Below are 9468 nucleotides of genomic sequence, written 5' to 3' on the forward strand. Positions count from 1 at the left end.
CATCAGGTATGGAAAATTACATATAGTTGTCCCTGTTTATCCTTTGGAGATTTGTTCCAACACCTCGCAGTAGATGCCTGACACCATAGATAGTACTCAACCTATATATACTCTGAGGTTTTCCTATACTTACCTACCTATATTAAAGTTTAAATTAGGCATAGGATAAGATTAATAACAATAACTATTAACAAAATAGGAAAATTATAACAAAGCACTGTTATACAATAAAATGACATCACTACTCTTGTGCTTTGGGGCCATTACTAAATAAAATAAAGACTGCTTGAGCTCAGCACTGCAGTACTGCAGCAGTCGATCTGACAACCTGAACAGCTTCTAAATGAGTAACAGGGGGTAGTGTATACAGCATAGATAGGCTGAACAAAGAGATGATTCAGGACCCAGGTGTGTCGGAGCAGGACAGCAAATTTCATCATGCTACTCAGAAGAGCACACAATTTAAAATGTTCATGTTATTTCTGGAATTTTCCTTTTAATGTTTTCAGACCAGAGGTAACTTCAGAAAGTGGAACCACAGATAGGGAGGAATATTGGATATCACCCTCATGCCCTTCAGCTCCCTTGAACTGGGTAGGGTGCACTCTGGATGGACCATTAGCCACATTACTGAGGCTCAAGAGTAGGGTTTGTTCACCTTCTTTCCTCCTTGCAGTTCAACATCTCTGGAAAAACAAGTTGGGGCACGATATGTCCTCCATATTCCCATTTGGAGGATGATTCTTTCCACAATCAATATTTTCTCTGCATCTCTACCCCATCCCTTCCATTTGTACTTAATCCTTTATATTATTTACATACTTGTCAGTCTCTCTGAATTTCAAGCTCCTCCAAAGGAAAGATCTCTCTCTTATTTCCTTCTGTAATTCTCCCTTTCTAGGCATATCGTTTTATACAATAAGTATCTAAATGCATGTTTGTAAAATAAAGCACATATTATAGTGGTATGGTTATATATTAATAATGCCACGTATTCCACAAAGTTATTAGCATTATGCCAGAATATACAATGTTGGTCTATTCATTTTAGCCATATTGAACTCAAAGGAACACATTTGAAGAAACCTAAAAATACTGAACAAAGGACTGTGAGCCAGTGAGGTATTAAGATATTCATTCAACATTTTATAGTGTTGACATTTAACCATGTTAAGATAACATTCAATATTTGTTTAGTCAATAAATAATTACTGGATATATTCTACATACATTAGTCTGCCAGATGTTGAAGTAAAAAGGGAGCCCAGGAAATATAGCCTCAGCCTCCAAAGAACCAGGTCATGGAGTCAGGAGAATGGGAATGAGATTTCATTGTATAAATTAGTGAGGACTCAGTTTGCACTTTATAGGCACAGGACAAAAAAACATGAAACACTTTCAACAGGCATCTTCTTTCTCATCTTTACTGTGGTTTGAGACGTTGAAGCAAAAAGTAAGTCAAAAGACGTCATTTGGAGCAATACCAAACCCCTTTAAGTGTGAACAAGTATGCTCTTTTTCACATCTAATAGCTCAAGATTTTTCTTATCAAATTATTCTGGAAAAATGACCCATAGCCAGGAAGTCAAACAATAAAAATATTTTCCTCACAACTTTCTAGGAAAAAGTTTACAATACAAATCAACAAAGGTAGACTTTTAAATTCCATATAATTGCATTTCTTAAGCTTGTGAATCAAACTAAAATTTTTCTAAACAGAATACAGTTATAAAACCATACATCCTGCTTTATAAATTTAGAAGAATCTCTTTATTTTAGTTTTACTTAAAATACGCAACAATGAAAAGCATAGCCTACTGAAGGGAATAGTGAATAGAACCGCTAAGTGACTTTTCCAAAAAATAAACAATCTAACAAAGAGAGTTGAAAAAGTAATAGGTCCAGCCACAATAGCCTTGGATTGCAAGGAGCAAAACTTTCCTAGACGTCTATTTTTAATTTTTAAGGTGTTTACCTTTGATGTTTCTTATAGTTTAACTTAGCATTTATTTAGGTAAATTCATCCTGAATTCCTTTTCAAAATCAGCCTTTGAGGTAATAATAAAGTTTTTTTTTTCTTTTTTGGTACTGAGGATTGAACCCAAGGGCACTTTACTACTGAACCACATCTCTAGTCCTTTTTATTTTTTATTTTCAGATAGGATCTTACTTGGTTGCTGAATGTCTTACTAAGTTGCTGAGGATGGTCTTGAACTTGCAATCTTCCCCACCCTACAGAGTTGTTGGGATTACAGGCATGTACCACCAGCATCAGAATATTTTTTCAGCCATATTTAGTACATAGTCTAAGTGGGTTCCTGGAAATATTCAGGCATATTAAGCAGTAAAATAGCTTTGTAATAGCAAGAGCATGGGTGCCTGACCTCTCTCCCTACTAATTTACTAAAATATCTGAAATGAACATAGTCTAATAGCTCAAAAATCAATTAATTGTTAACCCCTGGAGCTTAAAAGTACTTCTAAGAGGCAAAAGAAAGATGAGAGATTTAACATTCTCTTAATGTGGTATATTCCAATAGACATTTTACCAAAGAAGATATGGAAATGACACATTAAAAATGCTTAATATCATTAGTCATTGGGAAAATGCACATTCAAATCACAAGAAGATACCATTATAGAACCACTAGAATGTGAAAGATTACAGAGAAACTGAAACCATCATGTATGCTGCCAAAAGAAATGTAAAATGATACAGTAACTCTGGAGAACACTTCAGTATTTTCTTAGAAAGTTAAAAATACACTTACCAGAGGACCCAGTAATTCTATTTCTATGTATCTACCCATGGCAAATGAAAACATGTCCACAGAAGACTTGCATGTAATTGTTTAGAACAGTATTATTCATAATACCAAAAAAAACCTGGAAATAATCCAAATGTCCATTAGCTGGTGAATGGATAAACAAGGTGTGGTATAACTGCATATTGTGCTATTATTCAGCAATAAATTAAATTATTGACACATGCAACATGAATTAACCTCCAAAACATTTTTCAGCAAAAGAAGTTTACACATAAAAACCAATATATTATACAATTCTATTTAAATAAAAGTTCCAGTGAAGGCAAATTTATAGAAACAGAAAGCAGATCAATGATTGCCTGGGACTTGGCATGCAGTGAAGATTGACTAAAAATAGGTATGAGGGACCATTTTGGAGTAATGGAAATGTTCTAGAACTGGGTTATGGTGATGGTTGAACAGCTATATAAATTCACTGAAAATCATAGAATTCTTCACTTACAATGAGTGAATTTATGCTTTTTAAATTATGCTTAATTAAAATTATTTGTTAAAAGGCAATAAGGTTTTGTAATGACAGGTTCTCCAATAGATCTCTGCACCTGGCATTAATGTTTCAATAACAGACAAAACTCATTTGTAAACAAACTATGAATCACCAGCAAGGCTAAGGGATATGAGATTCCTGGAGTCAAGAAATATTTCTAGACATTGCTTTATTTCACAAGGAAATGAGAGTGTTTGCTATTCAGTTAGTATTATTAATTGCCTCATAAGCTCATTTCACTCATATGAATGAGATGTATGTGTATGTAATTATGTAGAAGTCATCACATTCAGGAAGATTTGCAATAATAGTGGTAATGGAAACATGAACGTGAGCAGGATCCTCAATAACTTGTGCATTGAGTGTACACAGGAGAGCCCATAGCTGCCTGGAACGTAGTCTCTCCTTCCAAAGATTCTTTAATGAATCAGTCAGAGCTGTGTACAACTAAGAAGGTAAAGAGAGCAAATGAGGAAAGGAATTTGGCTACAGTTAATCCATGGAGACTCTCTTTCAAATGACTATAATGAGTGCTGAGAAACATGTTATGCCAACATTTATTGATCCTTTACAATTTAAACTATAGCAGACTTGGTTTGTTAAAAAAAAAAAAAAAGGCTGATTTGTAACTCGAGGGGTACTTAAAAGAGTCATTTGATGGCTGAGCAAATTCTACCAAAATAAAAGTTAAAAACTTATCCATTGTATTTCAATGTACAAATTTCACATTTAGGAAGCCAGTATAAATATATGAATAGTTCAGTAGAGGGGAAGGGAAGGGATGTGGAAGTGGGAAGGAGCGTATAATGAGCAGATATTATTACCCTGTATACATGTGTGATTGCACTACTCTGCACCACCACGTACAGCCAGAGGAATGAGAAGTTGTGCCCCATTTGTGTATAATGTGTCACAAAACACTCTACTGTCATGAATAACTAATTAGAACAATTTAAAAAACAGTTAAAAATATTCTGAAAGATCTATGCTGAGCTGGAAGGTGCACCATTGGATTGAGAGTTGTTGTTCCACCATGGCAGAGTGTGGTCTGCTCTATTCCATCATGGGGGAAAGGACAGTGGGGTGTAGATGACACACACACTGAAAAGGCTGAAAACTGGGGGTGCCATGCCATAGCCCCAGCTGCTATTGTGGTGCTTGAGTTTATTTCGAAGAATTTTTTCAGGGGCTTCTTTCTGAAGAAGACAACTAGATTCCATTTGTGGGTCCAATCATTCACATTATGAGTTTTATAATTTGAAAAAGGGAAACGAGTATGCCATAGGTATCTAAAGTAGGGTGTTTCCACCTCAGCATCCCAGACATCTAGGGCTGGATAATGCCTGGTGGGGAGGGCTGTCCTGTTCTTTGTAGAATGTTGGGCATCATCCTGGTCTCTACTCACTGTACCAGTAGCACTCTTCCCCCAATTAGATGACTAAAAATGCTCCCAGAAATTGTCAAATGGATGCTGGGAACAAAACTGAGAACTATAGGTCTACATGGACAGTTCCAACCCTTTTGAGTGGTCAAAAAATTGTGTAGAAACTTTGAAAAAGTATGTAATTATTATTTTTTCACCATCAAGTTGTATAAATAAGTGCCTATCTGCTAATACATAGAAAATTCAAAGTATCTTGAATAGTGAAGACATTGGCAAAAGTAAAATGTCATTAATTCCATTTTATCGCCTCAACAAACTCCAGCAGTAAGTACAACAAATGAAGGAAATGTGTTTGCTCTAAGCAGTCAACGTAGATAAAAATGAGACTGAGTTTTACTTCATGGCTAATGCTCATCTAAGCTAAATAAATCCCATTTATTATGAAGTCATAGCAACCTGCCAAAGGAAAAAAATCTCAAATTTATACAGATTTTATTACTACATTTGACAACAAATGTAATTAAACCATCAAAGTGAGGAGAGATACAATGTAACTTTTGAGACCCATTATTAGTTGATGTACATTCAAATTCCCTCCAGTAAAGTGAATTAGCCTTCTGTTCCAGTCACCTCCTATTTATGCCACTGGTGAGGGAGGGATCCCCCATGCTAAAAAGTAGAAGGTGGCCAAACACATAACAAAATGCTGGACAGATGAATTAGACAGAATTTACTGTCACATACACCTATAACCTGGAGGGTGAAGGACCTTGCACACCATGCAGGATGCACTGGGGTTGCACTCAGGAACAGAACAAGAAGGGGTCTTTGGAGGGAGGCTTTGTGGTAGCAAAAGACCCCTGGGTCTGACAAGAGGTTATAATTGGTTGTTTGAATACCCTTGGGGGCTAGCAGGGAAATGGACTTGTTAAGTGGAGGGCTGATGGAGTGTAGCTAGTCTGGCTGACAGAGGAACTAGCCAGGTAAGGAACTTTCTTCACTGGGGTGGAGAGAGCAGATCGCTGCCAGGACAGGAGAACCTAGGGTAGGTCTTTGGAGCCCGGTGAGGCGCAAAGATACCAATAAAATGTTGACATGGGATTTGAGATCGCATAACGCATGTTCTCAGATAGTTGGAAGTGTTTTATGATATTTCATTCATCTTGAATGCAAAAAGAAAACCAAATAGTAACCTACTGCCTGAGTTATCTGCTCATGTTTTTTTTTTTTTTTTCCATCAAAAGTGTGTGGGGTCTGGTGCTATAGCTCAGTGGTAAAGAGCTTGCCTTGAACATGTGAGGCACTGGGTTTGATCCTGGGCACCACATAAAAGTAAACAAATAAAGGCATGTTGTCCATCTACAACTACAAAAAATAATTTAAAATAAATGTGTGTGTTTGTGTGTGAGTGTGTTTGTTTTGTTTTTATTTTTTATACTGGGAATTAAACCAAGAGGCACTTTACCACTGAGCCATATCTCCAGCCCATTTTATTTTTTATTTTTGAGTCAGTGCCTCACTAAGTTGCTTAAGGGCCTAGCTTAGTTGCTGAGACTGATCTCAAGTTTGAGATCATCCTGCCTCAGCCTCACAAGTTGCTGAGATTACAGGCATGCACCACTATGCTTAGCTAAAATTGTATTTTAATCATTCCTTCTTGACTTTAATTGGAGCAACTGTCTGTGTGTAGTGCATGCTTCTAAACACAGCAGGGAGCTATAAGGAAGAAGAAAACATAAATCTTTTAAGTAACTTATATCACCAAAGTGTCCCGTAGGGATGTCAATCCTCCTGTGGACTTTGCAACATGAGCCATCATGCAAAGAAAATACTAAAGTGATGCTGTGAATGGTAATACTCCATATCAGTGAATAAGGATAGCATGACAGAAGACAGAAATAAGCATTTGTCCTGCTTTCAGAACTGCAGCACAAGGTCAAAACCTGACATTCTCTCATCAGATGATGGCTTTCTGGGGAAGATCCTGGACTACTAGACAGTTCTCCAAAGGACAATATTAACATTTATTTCTATGAGTGCTGAGATTAAAAATTGGGTATCTAATAAGGGTCTGAGAATCACTTAGAGGCAAAAAAAAAAAAAAAAAGAAAAAAGAAAAAACCTTGATTTGGAGTCAGAGATCTGAGTTTGAAAATGTTTTCTGATACTTTCTTTCTAGGTTAGATTGGAAAAGGCTGTTTATCACTCAGAGCCTATGACTTTTCCCTCTAATGGGGTCACTGGGACTATTATACACAAAAATATCTAGGACTTTATCTGACAAATGGTAGATAATTCTTCCTGTCTATCCATCCAGGTATCCATCCACCAATTCATATTCCCCATACAAAATAGTGAGAATCTTGGTTCTATATCAAAATCAATTCACTAAAACAAGAAAGATAAGAATAAAAACACAACAGATGCAGTTCGGTGAGCATTACAGACAAACCTCTTGTCAGGATGTATGCGGAAGGGAGGCAGGTCTTGTGACACTGTAAGTATTGGAAGGTAGTCCCAGTATCATGTCAGGAATACACACTTCAAATTTTCAACTTCAGCATTAGGCCCTCATGTGTACCTACGCAGGTTAAGTCAGAATCCTAAACTAACACAGTGTCTAGTGGCCTCTCTAGTGCTTTGGCATGAAATTTGGGAATTTATTTTATAGCTCTGAATTTTAAATCAGGATAGAATCGAACAACATCCAAATCCTAATCCGTGCAACAGAAATCTCATCAAATATTGTAACTAATTCTGAAAGTGAAAAACTCAAATAATACTGCTCTCTGAAGAATTTTCATTTAATTTTAAGATTAATGAACTTATAGCCCATATATTAAAGTGTTAAAGGAGGGCACGGGTGGTGTTTGCTTTCCACCTTATAGTTGACAGGCAAGTGCAAGTACTCCAGATTTTGTTTCTGGACAAATTTTGAACTTGCCCAATTTTTCATATATATATGAAAATATATATGTACACACATGTATGCATATGTTTATGTATATACATATATACGTATATGTGTGTGTGTGTGTGTGTGTGTATGAAAACCTGAACTTCACTACGCGCTGGGTATCAAATGTGTTATTAATATTTATGGTTCCTTCTCAATAAGTTCTGTACTTCTCAGTAAGTTCTTGACTCCTGGGATAATCAATGGCAAATAGAGAAAATCTCAAGCTGTGTAAAGCCCATTATATTTTTCAAAGCACTGTCACTGCTATTATCTCATTTGGTCTCTCCCCAACCTACTTTAGGCTACACAAAGCATGAAGTACACACAAGCAGAGAAAAGGAAGAGGAAAAAGAGGGCCCTGGCCACTCCAGCACAGAAGCATCTAAATTGCTGCTGATATCCTAAAAGGCAAATTGCTCCCTGCCTTCCCTCCACTTTTGCCAGGGGAGTGAAAGGGGATTGTTTGGTATCTTGCCTTAGTTCTTCCTTTTCTCTTCATATTCCACATACAAAATAGTGAGAACTTGGTTCTATATCAAAATCAATTCACTAAAACAAGAAAAATGAGAATAAAAACACAACAGATGCAGTTCGGTGAGCGTTACAGACAAGCCCCCTGTCAGGATGTATGCAGGAGGGAGGCAGGTCTTGTGACACTGTAAGTATTGGAAGGTAGTCCCAGTGTCATGTCAGGAAGGGAGACTCTTCAGTCAGGCAGGGAGCCACAAACCTACCAGCTCAAGGTTACCTGCAGTGTTTCTTCTTCTAGCCCAGCTTTCAGCAGAGTGGAAAACTACAGGGAAGAGGAGAGAGCATCTGCACGCTGCAGAGATCTGGGGCTCTGAAAATCTCCCTTCTTTCCTGTCTCAAATTGTTAAGAGTTGAGGGAAGGGTGTTAACAGCAGAGAACATGGACCCTTATAGACCTGAAAGAGCTAAAATTCTGTCTTCCTTCTAAAACCCAGGTCTTGTTCCTGGCACATTCCTGGGAATCAGTGAATTGCTCACAGGGCATTAGCTCGAAGTGTTTCCAGAAAAGTCTGACATTGGGCTTCAAACAGAATATTCAGCTGTGGAAGACAACCCATGCTTTGGGTTTAGCTGAAGGTGGGAGTAACGTTGGTTCAAGAGCCAAATGACACCAGATGACCAGAGGCTAGTACTTCTCCACCAGCCACTAATTGTATTAAGCACTGTTATTTATAAACTGTGAACATAGATACTCATGACTCTTTCATGGGAATAGTCCTAGAGAATTTTAAGAACCAAAGAAAATGTCATCTGCCCATGCGTGTGTGCATATACACACTGAAAGAGTTAAGTCTGGGCATCTGAGAACAGAATCAAAACAGAAAGCTGTGTTTGGTGCACTCATGGTCCCACAGGAGACAAGAAGCCCAAAAGTTCCAGTTTCTACTCATCTCACAGTGATCTGAGGTAGTCAGCATCCAAACAATCTTTTTTAAGTATTCTTGAAGTCTGGGCAAACTAAGTAGCCTTATCCAGATATAACAAACTGATGATCTGTCTAGCTCTGATTCTAAAACTCTTAGTTGCACACTGAATATCCTGAGTATAGGATGCTAAATAGCAATCTTAGTATCAAAGAGAGAAAACAGACCTTTTATGAGATACTAATATGAATTTGCAAAAACTGAAATAGAGGACACATGCATCTTTATCTGAATCACATACTTGGACACATAACTATTAATCTGCAGCAACAAAGACGGGACAAGCAGCATCTTCAATAACATCAACTAAAGTGCATGTGAGAGTGTATGTGTGTGAGTGAGTGTGTGTGTGTGTG

The sequence above is a fragment of the Ictidomys tridecemlineatus genome, chromosome 5 (assembly GCF_052094955.1).
Source record: "Ictidomys tridecemlineatus isolate mIctTri1 chromosome 5, mIctTri1.hap1, whole genome shotgun sequence".
In the NCBI taxonomy this organism is placed as follows: domain Eukaryota; kingdom Metazoa; phylum Chordata; class Mammalia; order Rodentia; family Sciuridae; genus Ictidomys; species Ictidomys tridecemlineatus.